Consider the following 18949-nt stretch of genomic DNA (forward strand, 5'->3'; position numbering starts at 1 on the left):
CGTCCACAAAATACAGATTGCGGGTTTTGATATACCTGCTTCAACTAACAACTTATTGAGGCCTGCCATATAACAGCTTCCACAAAATAGTGATAGATGTTTTCAATATACCTGCGTCCACAAAATTACTGCTTGAGGGTGATATACCAGCTTCAACTAACAACTGATTGAGGCTTGCCATATATCAGCTTCCACAAAATAGTGATAGAGGTTTTCCATATACTTGCGTCCACAAAATACAGATTGCGGGTTTCGATATTCCTGCTTCAACTAACAACTGATTGAGGCCTGCCATATATCAGCTTCCACAAAATACTATTTGAGGGGTTTGATATACCTGCTTCTACAAAATACTGATTGAGGGCTGCGATATACCTGCTTCCACAAAATATTGTTAAAAGGGTTCTATATAACTGTTTCCACAAAATACTGATTAAGGGGTACTATATGCCTGCTTCTGCAAAATACTGATTGAGGGGTGCGATATGCCGGCTTCCACCAAATACTGATTGAGGCCTGCGATATACCTGCTTCCACAAATACTGCTCTTCTTTAGGGACTTTGGCACAGGGTCATTTTGAAAATGACTGGCAGAGGAAGAGGAAGGCCGTTCCGCAGGGGTGGTAGGGGTTGGGCAGGTGCACTAGGCCGGAGCCTAAGTGGGAAGTTGGAGAAGGTGCATGCGATTATGTAAAATAACGCACCAGAGTTGCTTGAGTGGCTGTCACGGAGGTTGTAGGGGAGAACACCAAAATACAACAAGACAGAAGGGAAAAGACACTATGCCTCACCGCTAGGGAAGGAAAAGGGTCACCACCTATAAAACCCTGCTCCTGGCCCTAACTCCTATCCGTATGGGCACCTCTCGATGGTAGAGATGCCCAAACACAGGAACCTAGAAAACCCTGGTGGCCCTCGGATGCCCTAGACTTAATGACAGGGCAGAGACAACCTGCTCCTTCCCTGGTGAAGGAACCAGCGTCTCACTGAGGCCTAGTAAATAACAGAGGGGGGGGGGGAATACAAAACACAACAAGCGGAACACTTAACTTCTAATGATGATGGATGATCAGGACTTCAACTAGAACCACACTCCAGCTCTTCCAACACCGAAGCTATCCAGAGCAAGGAGTGATGGGTGAAGTCAAAATAAATAGGGGGAGGTAAAGGTCACATGATCCACAGCTGAACAGGAGGTGTGGACATACAAGCAACACAGACAAAGTGAAACCAAAAGAGGCTGTTAGATCACTAATGAGCAGATAATCTTTCAGACCTTCTCAAACCTGTCACCGGTGTGACAGTACCCCCCCTTCTACAGGTGCCCTCTGGGCACCCAGGACCGACCTTATAAGGATGAGCTCTGTGGAATGCTCTCACCAGACGACTAGCATTAACATCGGTCGCTGGCACCCACATCCTCTCCTCTGGTCTGTACCCTCTCGAATGAACGAGATACTGGAGGGACCTCTGGAGAACTCGGGAGTCCACAATCCTGCTGATCTGAAATTCCAAATTGCCGTCCACCATGACAGGAGCGGGAGGCAAGGAGGATGACTCAACAGGTTCAACACATTTCTTTAACAACGATTTATGAAATACGTTATGGATTTTCAATGCCTGAGGAAGTTCAAGATGGAAGGCTACAGGGTTAACAATGGCAGTGATCTTATATGGACCAATAAATCTTGGTCCCAACTTCCAAGAAGGTACCTTAAGTTTAATGTTTCTTGTAGACAGCCACACAGAATCACCCACTCTCAGGTCCGGACCACTCATACGTCTCCTGTCAGCCGCACGCTTATACCTGTTGCCCATCTTTTCCAGGTTATTTTGGATTTTCCGTCAAATAGAAGACAAAGAAGAGGAAAATCGTTCCTCCTCAGGAATGCCGGAATTATGATCTCCAGAAAATGTACCAAACTGTGGATAGAAACCATATGCCCCAAAAAACGACGACTTATCAGTGGATTCCTGTCTACGGTTATTTATAGCAAACTCAGCTAACGACAAAAATGAAGACCACTCTTCCTGATTCTCTGAAACAAAACATCTCAAGTAAGTCTCCAGATTCAGATTAGTGTGCTCCGTCTGTCTGTTCGACTGAGGATGAAAAGCCGAAGAGAAGGGCAATTGTACACCTAGACGAGTACAGAACGCTCTCCAGAATTTGGAAACAAACTGAGTCCCTCTATCAGACACCACATCAGAGGGAATGCCATGTAGTTTCACGATGTTGTCGACAAACACCTGCGCAAGAGTTTTAGCAGTGGGTAGACTAGGTAATGCAATAAAGTGTGCCATTTTACTAAAACGATCGACAACCACCAGAATCATGGTCTTTCCTGATGAATTCGGTAAATCCGTGATAAAATCCATGGACAAATGGGTCCAAGGTCTGGACGGGATGGGCAATGGAAGCAGAGATCCAGAAGGCCGAGTATGTGTCACCTTAGCACGTGCACATGTACCACAAGCTGACACATAGTCCTCAATACACTTACGCAACCCCGGCCACCAGAATCTGCGAGAGATGAGATCGATTGTCGATCTGCTCCCAGGGTGCCCAGCAAGCACCGTACAGTGATGTTCCTCAAACACCTTGTGATGTAATTCGGGGGGAACAAACAATTTCCCCTGAGGACAAGAGTCCGGTGCATCCTCCTGTGCCTCCAACACCCTGGCCTCAAGATCAGGATAAAGAGCGGAAATAACTACTCCTTCAGATAAAATGGGACTAGGGTCATTAGAGTCACCCCCCCCCCAGGAAAGCTATGTGACAAAGCATCCGCCTTGACGTTCTTAACCCCAGGGCGGTAAGTGACGATGAAGTTAAATCTGGTGAAAAACAATGACCATCTGGCCTGCCTTGGGTTCAGTCGCTTAGCCGACTCCAAGTAGGCCAGATTCTTGTGATCCATAATTACCGTAATAGGATGAATTGCTCCTTCCAACCAATGCCGCCATTCCTCGAACACCAACTTAATGGCCAGCAATTCCCTATTCCCTAATTCCATAATTCCTTTCAGCAGTCGAGAGTTTTTTAGAGAAAAATGCACATGCGCGCCATTTACTGGGTGAAGGACCCTGCAACAATATTGCTCCTACCCCAACCTCTGACGCGTCAACCTCAACAATAAATGGCCGAGACATGTCCGGTTGCACCAGAATAGGGGCCGAAGCAAAACATTCTTTCACAGCGGAAAAGGCCTGTAATGCCGCATCAGACCAGATAGAAATATCAGCACCCTTCCTAGTCATGTCTGTTAAAGGTTTAACCACCAATGAATAGTTCAAGATAAATTTACGGTAGTAGTTGGTAAACCACAAAAACCGCATAAGCGCTTTCAGATTTTCGGGTCGATCCCAGTCTAACACGGCACAGACCTTCTCGGGATCCATACGAAAACCCGAGGATAAGAGCAGGTAACCCCGAAATTGCACTTCTTGTACAGCAAATACACACTTTTCCATCTTAGCATACAACTTATTCTCTCTTAGGATCTGTAACACCTATTTCACATGATCCTGATGAGTCTCCATATTAGGCGAATAAATTAGTATGTCATCAAGGTATACAACGACAAACCTCCCCACCAGATGATGAAAGATGTCATTGACAAAGTGTTGAAAAACTGCAGGAGCATTGGTTAACCCAAAGGGCATGACTAGGTTTTCAAAATGACCCTCAGGGGTATAAAATGCGGTCTTCCACTCATCCCCCTCCTTGATCCTTACCAGATGATATGCCCCCCTCAGATTCAATTTAGAGAACACCTTGGCACCAACAATCTGACTAAACAAATCCGGAATCAAAGGAAGGGGGTAAGGATCACGGACGGTAATACGATTGAGCTCACGGAAGTCCAGACATGGTCTCAGGGTACCATCCTTTTTCTTTACAAAGAAAAATCCAGCAGCCACTGGGGACTTGGATGGTCTAATATGTCCCTTTGCCAAACTCTCGGTGATATACTCTCGCATAGCCTTTCTTTCGGGTTCCGAAAGATTATACAACTGAGACTTAGGCAATTTAGCTCCGGGAATAAGATTGAAGGGACAGTCATACTCCCGGTGGGGAGGCAACTCCTGATTACCACTCTCAGAAAACACATCAGAAAATTCAGAAATGAACGAGGGTACAGCTTTAGTGGCAACCATAGAAAACGATGCATTAAGACAGTTGTCCATGCAAAAATCACTCCAATCGAGAATCTGTCTCGCTTGTCAATCGATGTTAGGGTTATGTTTGCTTAACCATGGTAAGCCCAACACCAACGGAGAAGGCAGCCCCTCCAACACATAACAGGAGATAGATTCCTGATGCAAATCACCCACTCTTAAATTAATGTCATTCATTACCTGCGACAGGCATTTTTGGGTGAGAGGTGCTGAGTCAATTGCAAAGACAGAAATACTATTCACTAATGCATTAGTAGTCAACCCGTGAATGCGTACAAACTGTCCATCAATCAAGTTAACTCCTGCCCCACTGTCTATAAATGCTTTGATTTTCACCGTTTTGGACTCTAGCGCCACCTCGTCTGACAGGAGAAAACGGGTACTACCAGTAAAAGACAAAAATAGGTTTTCTTGCTGCCCACCCACACTACCAATAGTAATTTGGGGATTAAACTCCTTTTTCCTTTTGTTTACACCTTGATGCTGCAAGTACAGACAAATATTCACAAAATGTCCCTTCTTGCCACAACAAAAGCAGACTCCTTTCACATGACCCAAGCTTTTGCCAGTAGTCCCAGGAGTAGCTCCTCCTAACTGCATAGACTCATCACAAGGCACGACCACCCGTGTCTCTCCATCATAAGTGTCAAAGGAAGCAGTATCCTTATTGGACAGTACGTTCTGAAGGTGAGGACCCCTAGATCTCTCCCTCAGGCGTCTATCAAGACGTACAGCAAGGGACATAGCTGCTTCCAATGACTCAGGATTTTCATGAAAAGCCAATGCGTCCTGCAGTCTCTCAGAGAGACCCTGGCAGAATTGGCTACGGAAAGCAGAATCGTTCCACTCTGTATCCGTAGCCCATCTCCTAAATTCAGAGCAAAAGGTCTCTGCAGAACGTTCTCCCTGCCGCAAACCCCGTAACTTGGTCTCGGCCTGAGAGATCCGATCCGGGTCATCATAGAGAAGACCCAAGGCTCTAAAGAATTCATCTACCGACCGGAGGGACGGTGATCCGTTCGGCAGAGAAAAATCCCAAGATTGGGCGTCCTCTTTAAGCAATGAAATAATCATACCCACACGTTGACACTCATTACCAGAAGAGTATGGACGAAGCCTAAAGTATTTACATGACTCCCTGAACCAGATGTAATTGTCACTACCCCCAGAAAACCTGTCCGGGAGAGCTACCTTTGGTTCAGAGCAGGCCCTGAACCTACCACCGGAACCAGCAGCCTGTGGGCTCTGAATCTGCAAAACCATCGCACAGAGGTCTGCTACCTCCAAAGTCAGATTCTGCAGCTGTTCGACCAGTGCAGTCATAGCATCCATAGCTGCACAGATCAGAACAAAAAAATGGCGGTATTGGCTCTGGATAATGTCACGGAGGTTGAAGGGGAGAACACCAAAAGACAACAAGACGGAAGGGAAAAGACACTAGGCCTCATGGCTAGGGAAGGAAAAGGGTCACCACCTATAAAACCCTGCTCCTAGCCCTAACTCCTATCCGTATGGGCACCTCTCCATCGTAGAGATGCCCATACACAGGAACCTAGAAAACCCTGGTGGCCCTCAGATGCCCTAGACTTAATGACAGGGCAGAAACAACCCGCTCCTTCCCTGGTGAAGGAACCAGCGTCTCACTGAGGCCTAGTAAATAACAGAGGGGGGAGGAATGCAAAACACAACAAGCGGAACACTTAACTTCTAAAGAAGATGGATGATGGATGATCAGGACTTCAACTAGAACCACACTCCAGCTCTTCCAACACCAAATGAAGCTATCCAGAGCAAGGAGTGATGGGTGAAGTCAAACTAAATAGGGGGAGGTAAAGGTCACATGATCCACAGCTGAACAGGAGGTGTGGACATACAAGCAACACAGACAAAATGAAACCAAAAGAGGCTGTCAGATCACTAATGAGCAGATAATCTTTCAGACCTTCTCAAACCTGTCACCGGTGTGACAGTGGCTCACTCAGCCTTCCGCTTCCCTCCTCATCTTCTGTATCTGCACCCTCCTCACTCTCTGCTGTGTGCACCCCCAAAGACACCACCACCACCACCATAGCCTCTTCACTCGAGTCAGAGAAATTATTTTCCCATCCATTCCCAGACCTTACCGATGCGCAGCCATTCTTGGCATCGGATGAGGAAGAGGAGGTAGCAACGGCTGCCACCCAGCGGTCTGACGACAGTATCCAGATCAGCCCAAGGAGGGTGGTCCCCACTGTTGCTGCCTACTCTGAGATCTCTAATGTCAGTGGTGGTGAAGGTGACGATGATGACGTGTTGATGGATGTCACGTGGGTGCCCACAAGAGAGGAAGAGGAGTGGAGTTCAGAGGGAGAGACGGAGCAGCAGATAGGGAGGAGAAGGAGGAGAAGCAGGCAGAACTCGCAGTGCACAGGAGTCTGCAAATGTATCTGGAGCGAGCCATCCACCATGCACGGTCACATCTTGCGCTCCCAGGATGCCGCCACATGGCTCCGCAGTGTGGGCTTTTTTAACGTGTCAGCTGCTGACAATTGTGTTGCCATTTGCTGCCTGTGCTGTCAACGCATAGGTTGCGGTAAGCCCAACACTCACCTAGGGACGACCGCCTTAAGAAGGCACCTGGCCTCCCATCACCAAGCCCAGTGGGAGCAACGCCGTCAGAACCCACAAAGTCACACTCACGGCTCTCCACATTTTGCCTCTTCTCCTTCTCCTCTCTCCTCCCATTTGTCCTCCACTCCACCTTAGACCATGCCGTCGTCGCATTTATCTGGCACAAGGCAGGCTTCCGTGGCCTAAATATTCAAGAGTAAACTAATGATGACACCGGATAATCCTCTTGCCCAACGGCTGACGGATGGCTTGTCGGAACTGCTAGCCTGCCAACTACTGCCATATAAATTGGTGGCCTTTAGAAAATTTGTGGCCATTGGCACACCGCAATGAAAGGTCCCCAGAAGGAAATATTTCTCCCAGAAGGGCATCCCTGAACTATATGGCCACGTTCAGCGGCAAGTTAATATATCTCTGGCAAACAGCGTCGGTGCCAAGATACATCTGACCCCAGACACGTGGTCTAGCAAACACGGCAGGGAAGGTACATAACTTTTACTGCCCACTGGGTGAACCTTCTGACGGCTGTCAAGCATGTAACCCGGATAGAAAGAAGAGACTTCCACGGTGCAAAGAACCAATCTTTGGTGACGACACAAACTTGATTTAATGGTTTAGCAGATGGTACAACGTGTTTCGGAGCAGGAAGCACCCCTTCATCAGGTACAGACTGCTCATACAATACAAACATCTTTTAGACACACTTAAATACATAAAAAAACGCCAAAAAGGCACAGCTGGGGGAGTGGAAGGGGAGGTCCTGACCCCTTCACATGTTTCAGCAATACGCATGCGATGTGGCATGCAAATTAAAACAATATTTATATAAGGGTCACTAGTAGATAAAACATTGGTGGTCCAAGTGGTTTGTGCAAAGAAAAAAAATAATTAATTTTAATCAATGAGCGGTGTCCGGCTGAGAGATAAAGCCGGAACACATCGCTCTGCTGGGTGCGGTCACATGACTGCAGCGGCGGTCACGTGACCTCTGCGTAACCCAGCAACCAGACGCTACTCCATCTGCCCAGTTAGAATGGGCGGGCGGGAGGAGGATCGCATCTGTGTATGTCAGTGGGGACGAGTGGTATTCACCACGCTGAGCCTGCTCGTGGGTGGAGGGAGAGTTGGGAGGAGGAAACATAATTACCAGAAATAGAAAGGGGACGGGATAGAACACCCCTGGATGAGGAGTAAATCATAGTGAAATGGGAGGCTGACTAAGAGGGGTGGAACGTTTGGGATTAAAACGCCACCCATTGCATAACAACACATGACCAAAATGATAACAATAAATAAGCATGGATTGGGTAAAAGAATTGATAGTGAATAAAATAATTAATAGTGGATAAAATAAATGCTAAATAACAGGAACAATTAAAAATTAGATAAAACTATAGTCAAACTGATGTCTAAGACGAACTATACAATCCTGATCGCAGTTGCAGGATAAGGCGATCCATAGGAGTAAAATTTGCATTATGAATGATATGCTGTAACGGTGTTTCAATTGAAGATAAAAGCGACGAGCGAACAAGATAATAACATGGAATGGTGTATAGGATGGGTAGGGTGTCTCAGTGCGCGAGTTAGGGGCACTAATGTCAGAAAGCATTTGAGAAAATTCGAGGGTTGTATATGAGGGCAAGGGGAAAAAATCTGGGGGTTGATCATCTTGAGCCAAAACAGTACCGTAGGTGTTCTTACGGTTCAGAGATCCCTTTCATAAGTTAATCTCAAATGCTTCATTGAGGCCTCGTCGATTCAGACAGTTGAGCTTATAAATAGAGTTGAGCGAACCCGAACTGTAAAGTTTGGGTTTGTACCGAACTTTAGGTTTTTCGGCACCTGGACCCGAACATTTATGTAAAAGTTTGGGTTCGGCGATTTTTATGGAGCTTTTTGAAAGGCTGCAAAGCAGCCAATCAACAAGCGTCATACTACTTGCCCCAAAAGGCCATCACAGCCATGCCTACTATTGGCATGGCTGTGATTGGCCAACTGCAGCATGTGACCCAGCCTCTTTTTAAGCTGGAGTCACATAGCGCCACCTGTCACTCTGCTCGGATTAGTGTAGGGAGAGGCTGCAGCTGCTGTGAGGGAGAGATCAGGGAGAAAACTTATCAAGAACTGGTTTATGTACTCAGCGATCTACAGAAAAAGTGTTTTGTGGGTGCAGTGCACAATTTTTTTAAGCCTGCCCTGAGCCAACTACTGCTGAAAACAAACTTTTTTTTCTTCATTTCATCAATATCAATAACTGATCGGCAGCCATTTTATGCAACGATAGTGCACCAGCATAGGCTATCTGCAAGTCCAGAAATACAGCTTTGGCATACTGGGGTGAAAAAACCCTCTAATATACTGCACATCTGTGATTACACGTGCATAAGTCACTGTCACATTTAGGACAGAAATACAGCTTTTTGGTTACATACTGCACATCTGGGATTACACGTGCATAAGTGACTGTCACATTTAGGCCATAAATACGGCTTTGGCATACTGGGGAGAAAAAAGCCTCTCATATACTGCACATCTGGAATTACACGTGCATAAGTCACTGTCACATCTATGACAGAAATACAGCTTTTTGGTTACTGGGGTGAAAAAAGGCTCTAATATAGTGCACATCTGTGATTACACGTGCATAAGTGACTGTCACATTTAGGCCATAAATACGGCTTTTAGGTTACTGGGGTGAAAAAAGCCTCTAATATATTGCACATCTGGGATAAGAAGTGCATAAGTGACTGTCACAATTAGGACAGAAATACAGCTTTTTGGTTAGGGTGAAAAAAAACTCTAATATACTGCACATCTGGGATTACACGTGCATAAGTGAGTGTCACATTTAGGCCACAAATACCGCTGGTATATAGAGTTAAAAAAAAAATAATTGAGTGCAATACCCTACATCAGGGTTTTTATTGCCGGTTAATTATTTTTAACATACTTAACCACTTTTTACTTTGCTTAGTAAACGCTAACTATAAGGCAAACATCTAATAAGGGACGCGGTCATGGTCGTGGTGGTGGTGTTGGTGGAGCCTCTGGTGCAGGGAGAGGACGTGGCCGTTCTGCCACAGCTACACGTCCTACTGAACCTACTACCTCAGGTCCCAGTAGCCGCCAGAATCTACAGCGATATTTGGTGGGGCCCAATGCCGTTCTAAGGATGGTAAGGCCTGAGCAGGTACAGGCATTAGTCAATTGGGTGGCCGACAGTGAATCCAGCACGTTCACATTATCTCCCACCCAGTCTTCTGCAGAAAGCGCACTGGTGGCGCCTGAAACCCATGCCCATCAGTCTGTCACATCACCCCCGTGCATATCGGGGAACCTGTCTGAGCCTCAAGTCATGCAGCAGTCTCTTATGCTGTTTGAAGACTCTGCTGGCAGGGTTTCCCAAAGGCATCCACCTAGCCCTTCCCCAGGGGTGGAAGACATAGAATGCACTGACGCACAACCACTTATGTTTCCTGATGAGGACATGGGAATACTGGAAAGATTCAGACTCCAGCACTCACTTTTTTGAAGTTCTCCGTCTTTATTTAGCAATTGTGCACAGACAATACAAGGCTCAATTCTCTTTGGTGTAGGCTGTTGACGCGTTTCGAAAGGTTCTTATTCGTAACAGTGGTGTGCGTATAGTGTTCTCAGGTATATATAGGAGCTCAAGTGTGTGTAATCAGCGCTATAGACACTCCCACTTTTAACCAAGCCATAAGGGGGGAGAGAGAATAACATGGAACAATTCAGGTTCCACCCCTTTGCGCAACACTTGTCTCTCACAGATATCAACTGGAGCACCAGATTCAGTCCACTTTAGTATCTGACATGCAGAGATTTACATAGAAATGTTTTAAAAGCAAACATGTTTCAATACATATGAATTAGCTTTTCCTGCATAATTATATGACATGCAAATAAAATCATAAAAGTAAAATAAAAAGGCAGTGTGGAAAAAACTCTGCTTCATGGCCTGCTGCATTAAATAGGTATCCATTCACATTACAGTTGCGTTATTTGTCATTTGAATTTTTCAGAAAATGCTACTGACATTTGATAGAAAATATACTTAGTTTTACATGATTATACAGTATGCATTCCCAAAGGGAAAAAGAAACAGAAAAGAGCAATTTTTAGTAGTTAGGGAATTAATCAATAAAAGTGCATGATTTCTCTTCTCATATTTAATCCCTTAGGATATCTTGTTTCCAATTTGAATATCCAATATGCTTCTCTTAAATTAACTTGGTGTTTTATATCTCCTCCTCTTATGGGGGTTTTAACTTGTTCTATAGCATATGTCTTTAAATATTTGGGGCTGCGGTTGTGTTTTTCTATAAAATGTCTAGCCACATTAGATATATTGACATACGAAGGGTTGTCTATATAATTTAAATGTTCCAGAATTCTGTTTTTGAATTTTCTTGTAGTGCACCCTATGTACATTTTATCGCATTGCTCACACCAGATCACATAGACTACTGCTTTTGTGTTGCAATTGATATAGGACTTAATATTGTAAGTCTGCGTGTGATCTGTGTTTGAAAAGGTTTTTGTATTTTGTACATAGTTGCAGGTGCGGCATCGCTGACTGCCGCAGCGTGTGAACCCCTTGTATGTAAGCCAAGTATCTGTGTGTAGGCCAGACATGGGAATACCACCTCAGCACGTCTCTGATGATGACGAAACACAGGTGCCAACTGCTGCGTCTTTCTGCAGTGTGCAGACCGAAAAGGAGGTCAGGGAGGAAGACTGGGTGGAAGACGATGCAGGGGACCATGAGGCCCTAGACCCCACATGGAATGAAGGTCGTGCCACTGACTTTCAGAGTTCGGAGGAAGAGGCAGTGGTGAGACCGAGCCAACAGCGTAGCAAAAGCGGGAGCAGGGTGCAAAAGCAGAGCAGAAAACTGTTCGCCTTCTACTGGCCACCGTCACCAGGGACTGAGCACACCAAAGGCAGCTTCAAGGAGTTCCCTGGCATGGCACTTCTTCACACAATGTGCTGACGACAAGACCCGAGTGGTTTGCACGCTGTGCCATCAGAGCCTGAAGTGAGGCATTTACGTTCTGAACCTTAGCACAACCTGCATGGCCAGGCATCTACATGCGAGACACGGGCTGCCGTGGAGTAAGCACCTTCAAAACCAAGAAAGGGCTCAGGCCCCTCCTGCTCCCTCTTCTGCTGCTGCCTCCGCCTCTGGAGGAACGTTGGCACCGGCCGCCCAGCAAACAGAGGATGTGCCACCAACAACACCACCTCCGTCACCAAGCATCTCCACCATGTCACACGGAAGCGTTCAGCTCTCCATCTCACAAACCTTTGATAGAAAGCGTAAATTCCCACCTAGCCACCCTCGATCCCTGGCCCTGAATGCCAGCATTTCTAAACTGCTGGCCTTTGAAATGCTGTCAGTCAGGCTGGTGGAGACGGACAGCTTCAAACACTTGTCACTTGCTGTCCCACAGAACGTCGTTCCCAGCCGCCACTACTTCTCCAGGAGAGCCGTGCCCTCCCTGCACAACCAAGTATCTGATAAAATCAAGTGTGCACTGCGCAACGCCATCTGTGGCAAGGTCCACCTAACCACAGATACGTAGACCAGTAAGCACGGCCAGGGACGCTATATATCTCCCTAACTGCACACTGGGTAAATGTAGTGGTGGCTGGGTGACGTCCTTCCGCCCCCAAAGATGGCAGGGCATCATTCTTTGCCTCCTGTTGCCTCCTCCTCCTACTCGGCTTCTCCTCCTCTTCTTCCACCTCCTCATCCGGTCAGCGACAGACCTTCACCACCAACTTCAGCACAGCCAGGGGTAAACGTCAGCAGGCCGTTCTGAAACTGATGTGTTTGGGGGACAGGCCCCACACCGCACAGGAGTTGTGGCGGGGTATAGAACATCAGACCGACGAGTGGTTGCTGCCGGTGAGCCTCAAGCCCGGCCTGGTGGTGTGCGATAATGGGCGAAATCTCGTTGCAGCTCTGGGACTAGCCGATTTGACGCACATCCCTTGCCTGGCGCATGTGCTGAATTTGGTGGTGCAGAAATTCATTCACAACTACCCCGACATGTCTGAGCTGCTGCATAAAGTGTGGGCCGTCTGTGTGCGCTTTCGGCGTTCTCACCCTGCTGCTGCTCGCCTGTCAGCTCTACAGCGTAACTTCGGCCTTCCCGCCCACTGCCTCATATGCGACGTGCCCACCAGGTGGAACTCCACCTTGCACATGCTGGAGAGACAGTGAGAGCAGCAGCAGGCCATAGTGGAGTTTCAGCTGCAGCACGCACGGGTCAGTCGCACTACGGAACAGCACCACTTCACCACCAATGACTGGGCCTCCATGCGAGACCTGTGTGCCCTGTTGCGCTGTTTTGAGTACGCCACCACCCTGGCTCTGGAGAGAGTTCAGAGAAGAGCTACTAAACTGGTACATGGATTGCAGGATAAAACTTACCAGGAAAGATTAAAGGACCTTAACATGTATAGCTTGGAAGAAAGACGAGACAGAGGGGATATGATAGAAACTTTTAAATACATAAAGGGATTCAACAAGGTAAAAGAGGAGAGAATATTTAAAAGAAGAAAAACTGCTACAAGAGGACATAGTTTTAAATTAGAGGGGCAAAGGTTTAAAAGTAATATCAGGAAGTATTACTTTACTGAGAGAGTAGTGGATGCATGGAATAGCCTTCCTGCAGAAGTGGTAGCTGCAAATACAGTGAAGGAGTTTATGCATGCATGGGATAGGCATGTACCCATCACCCTTCAGGTAGGTTAGGGTCAGTGAGGGAGAGGCACCGTTAGGCAGGGATAGAAGGGAAAAGCTAGTTAGGAAAAAAAAAAAAAACACTTTATCTAAACTTATTATTTTTTAGCTTTGAGACCCTAGACCCCCCCTGCCACTTGCCGCTGTACCGCTGATCAGCAACTTTGAACTTTTTATTTTTTTCCCTAACACTTGTCCATTTTTATTTTTTTACTTTTTAGTACACGAACACCCGTGCCCCCACGCACACGCACATACAATAAAGGTTTACACGCACACACACATACCCATGGCCCGCCGGATGTTCTCAGTGGAGGAGGCATACGCCCAGAATGCCTCCGACTCCGAGAGCCCCAGTGAGGATGAGGATGACCCCACGTTCCTCTTGTCATCCTCCTCCTCATCATCTGATGACGATGAGCCCCCAAGGCGGCGGAGTTGCCACCAGGCGTAGCCAGGGGCCCCACATGCTAGGGACCCTGTGGCCCACCCTAATACGAGCCACCCTGGGGCTCGTACTGGTTTCCCGACCCACCAGATAAGCCCACCGGAGACCCCTGCCGGTGAACTTAGCTGGTGTCCCCCAGTGGATTTTGAGCCCAAGATTCCAGATTTTGTTGGCAATCCAGGAATCCAGATTCCCACAGTGGGGTTTACTGAAATGGACTTTTTTAGTTTTTTTTTCAGTGACCCATTTGTGAATCTGATGGTGGAGCAGACGAACCTGTACGCCCAACAGTTCGTTGCTCAGCACCCGGGCTCCTTTTTGGCTAGACCCGTGGCTGGACGCCGGTCAGTGCAGCCGAGATGAGGACATTTTGGGGCCTCGTGCTGCACATGGGTCTAGTGAAAAAAAACAGTGTCAGGCAATACTGGAGTGGGGACATCCTCTACCAGACCCCACTCTACAGTATGGTCATGACACGTCCCCGGTTTGAGGCCATCCGGAAATGTCTGCATTATTCAGATAATGCAGCATGTCCCCCCGAGGTGATCCTGCCTATGACCGTCTGTATAAGATACGGCTGGTCATCGAACACTTCGGGGCCAAATATGCGCAGGCCTACATACCTGGAAGGGAGGTCGCGGTTTATGAGTCTCTCGCTGCGTTCAAGGGGAGACTCAGTTTTCGCCAATACTTTCCCACTAAGCGTGAAGCTGTACAAAATTTGTGAGAGTACCTCAGGGTACACTTACAAATTTCGTGTGTACGAGGGGCGAGATTCCCATATTCAACCCCCAGAATGTCCCCCCACTCTGGGTGTTAGCGGGAAACTCGTGTGGAACCTTATGTACCCACTGCTAGATAAGGGTTACCACTTGTACGTGGATAACTTTTATACTAGCATTCCCTTGTTCAGGTCCCTTGCCGCCAGATCCACGTTCGCTTGTGGGACCGTGCGGAAAAATCAGCGCGGCCTCCCTGCCTACCCCCTCCAGGTACCTATCCCCAGGGGTGAGACCCGTGCCCTTACCAGTGGAAACCTGTTGCTGGTCAGGTATAAGGACAAGAGGGATGTCCTTGTACTGTCCACAATCCACGGTAACAGCATCACCCCTGTCCCTGTGCGAGGTACCGCGGCAACGGTCCTCAAGCCCGATTGTATCGTCGACTACAATCGGTATATGGGAGGAGTTGATCTCTCTGATCAAGTCCTCAAGCCATTTAATGCCATGCGTAAAACCCGGGCATGGTACAAAAAAGTTGCGGTCTACTTGGTACAGGTTGCCTTGTACAACTCTTTTGTACTATCCTGAAGCGCTGGCAGCACAGAGACTTTCCTCCAATTCTATGAGGCAGTCCTCAAGTACCTGATTTTTTCAGACCGGGAAAGAGCAGGCCCTAGTACCTCGAGAATTGGAGGCGCCCGGATCGTCCCTGGCCAACATTTTCCAGGTGTGGTCGCCCATACTGGAAAGAAGGGACGAACCCAAAAAAGATGCAGAGTGTGTCACAAGAGGGGGATACGGAAGGACACCACCACTCAATGTGACACTTGCCCTGATCATCCGGGCCTCTGTGTTATCGATTGCTTCAGGGAGTATCACACTTCCATGGAGTACAACATTTTTATAATCCCCAACAGTCCCCTAGAGAACATAAAAAACTATGGCTCTCAGACTTTGGAGACACGGAACCATTTTTATTTTTTTTTAAATATTAGTTTTAGTGCAGGCATCCTCAAACTGCGGCCCTCCAGATGTTGTAAAACTACAACTCCCAGCATGCCCAGACAACCTACAGCCATCAGCAGGGCATGGTGGGAATTGTAGTTTTACATCTGGAGGGCCGCAGTTTGAGGATGCCTGCTTAGTGTCTCCAAAGTCTGAGAGCTATACATATTGGGCATCACCGCATCCGTAAAAATCTTCTCTATAAAAATAACATGTAACCCCCCCCCCCCCCTGGATGAACAGCGTAAAAAAAAAAAAAAAAAAACTTGTAAAAAAAAAAGCCTTTTTTTGTCACCTAACATCACAAAAAGTGTAATAGCGAGCGATCAAAATGTCATATGCGCCCCAAATTAGTGCCAATAAAACCGCCATCTCATCCCGCAAAAAATGAGCCCCTACATTATATAGTCGCCAGACAAAAAAAAATAAACTGTAGCTCCCAGGCTATGGAGATACTAAAATAATTTTTTTGGGTTCCTAAAATGATAATATAGTGTAAAATCTAAATAAATTTTAAAATGTAGACATATTAGGTATCGCCACATCCATAAGAATCTGCCCTATAAAAATAACATTTGACCAAACCCCTCGGATGAACAGCGTTAAAATTATAAAATAAAAACGGTCCCAAAATTTCCATTTGAATCCTTTTTTTCCGGTAATAAAGCAAGGGTTAACAGCCAAACAAAACTAAATATTTATTGCCCTGATTCTGTAGTTTGCAGAAACACCCCATATGTGGTCGTAAATGGTTATACAGACGTGGACAAAATTGTTGGTACCCTTTGGTCAATGAAAGAAAAAGTCACAATGGTCACAGAAATAACTTTAATCTGACAAAAGTAATAATAAATTAAAATTCTATAAATGTTAACCAATGAAAGTCAGACATTGTTTTTCAACCATGCTTCAACAGAATTATGTAAAAAAATAAACTCATGAAACAGGCATGGACAAAAATGATGGTACCCCTAACTTAATATTTTGTTGCGCAACCTTTTGAGGCAATCACTGCAATCAAACGCTTCCTGTAACTGTCAATGAGACATCTGCACCTCTCAGCAGGTATTTTGGCCCACTCCTCATGAGCAAACTGCTCCAGTTGTGTCCGGTTTGAAGGGTGCCTTTTCCAGACTGCATGTTTCAGCTCCTTCCAAAGATGCTCAATAGGATTGAGGTCAGGGCTCATAGAAGGCCACTTTAGAATAGTCCAATTTTTTCCTCTTAGCCATTCTTGGGTGTTTTTAGCGGTGTGTTTTGGGTCATTGTCCTGTTGCAAGACCCATGACCTGCGACTGAGACCAAGCTTTCTGACACTGGCTAGTACATTTCTCTCTAGAATTCCTTGATAGTCTTGAGATTTCATTGTACCCTGCACAGATTCAAGACACCCTGTGCCAGACGCAGCAAAGCAGCCCCAGAACATAACAGAGCCTCCTCCATGTTTCACAGTAGGGACAGTGTTCTTTTCTTGATATGCTTCATTTTTTCGTCTGTGAACATACAGCTGATGTGCCTTGGCAAAAACTTCGATTTTTGTCTCATCTGTCCACAGGACATTCTCCCAGAAGCTTTGTGGCTTGTCAACATGTAGTTTGGCATATTCCAGTCTTGCTTTTTTATGATTCGTTTTCAACAATGGTGTCCTCCTTGGTCGTCTCCCATGTAGTCCACTTTGGCTCAAACAACGACGGATGGTGCGATCTGACACTGATGTTCCTTGAGCATGAAGTTCACCTTGAATCTCTTTAGAAGTCTTTCTAGGCTCTTTTGTTACCATTCGGATTATCCGTCTCTTAGATTTGTCATCAATTTTCCTCCTGCGGCCACGTCCAGGGAGGTTGGCTACAGTCCCATGGATCTTAAACTTATGAATAATATGTGCAACTGTACTCACAGGAACATCTAGTTGCTTGGAGATGGTCTTATAGCCTTTACCTTTAACATGCTTGTCTATAATTTTCTTTCTGATCTCTTGAGACAGCTCTTTCCTTTGCTTCCTCTGGTCCATGTCGAGTGTGGTACACACCATATCACCAAACAACACAGTGATTACCTGGAGCCATATATATAGGCCCAATGGCTGATTACAAGGTTGTAGACACCTGTGATGCTAATTAGTGGACACACCTTGAATTAACATGTCCCTTTGGTCACATTATGTTCTGTGTTTTCTAGGGGTACCATCATTTTTGTCCATGCCTGTTTCATGAGTTTATTTTTTTACATAATTCTGTTGAAGCATGGTTGAAAAACAATGTCTGACTTTCATTGGTTAACATTTATAGAATTTTAATTTATTATTACTTTTGTCAGATTAAAGTTATTTCTGTGACCATTGTGACTTTTTCTTTCATTGACCAAAGGGTACCAACAATTTTGTCCACGTCTGTATAGCCAAACGGCAGGGCATAGAACGAAGGGAACGCCATATGGTTTCTGGACGGCAGATTTTGATGGACTAGTTTATTTACACCATGTCCCATTAGAAGCCCCCCTGATGTAGCCTAGACTAGAAACTCCAAAAAAGTGACCCCATCTAAGAAACTACACCCCTCAAGGTATTCAAAAGTTACTTTACAAACTTTGTAAACCCTTTAGGTGTTCCACAAAACTAAATAGCGAATGTAGAAACAATTTTAGAATTTAAATTTTTTGTTACCTTGCCTCAAAAAAGTGTAATATAGAGCAATCAAAAATCATATTTACCCTAAAATAGTCCCAAAACAACAGCCATCTTATCCCGTAGTTTCCTAGATGGGGTCACTTTTATGGAGTTTCTACTCTAGGGGTGCATCAGGGGGGCTTCAAAGGGTACATGATGTAAATAAACCAGTCAGCAAAATCTGCCTTCCAAAAACCATATGGCATTCTTCTATGTCCTGTCGTTTAGCCAAATAGTAGTTTACGACCACATATGGGGTGTTTCTGCAAACTACAGAATCAGGGCAACCCATATTGAGTTTTGTTTGGCTGTTAACCCATTTTTTCCAGTAATAAAGTAAGGGTTAAAATGGAAAATGTTCCAAAAAATTGAAATTCCAAAATTGTTTCTCCATCTGCCATCAACTCTTGTGGAACACCTAAAGGGTTAACAAAGTTTGTAAACCCAGTTTTGAATACCTTGAGGGGTGTACTTTCTTAGATGGAGTCACTTTTTTGGAATTTCTATTCTAGGGGTGCAATGGGGGGCTTGAAATGGGACAT

The sequence above is a fragment of the Bufo gargarizans genome, chromosome 4 (genome assembly GCF_014858855.1).
Source record: "Bufo gargarizans isolate SCDJY-AF-19 chromosome 4, ASM1485885v1, whole genome shotgun sequence".
In the NCBI taxonomy this organism is placed as follows: domain Eukaryota; kingdom Metazoa; phylum Chordata; class Amphibia; order Anura; family Bufonidae; genus Bufo; species Bufo gargarizans.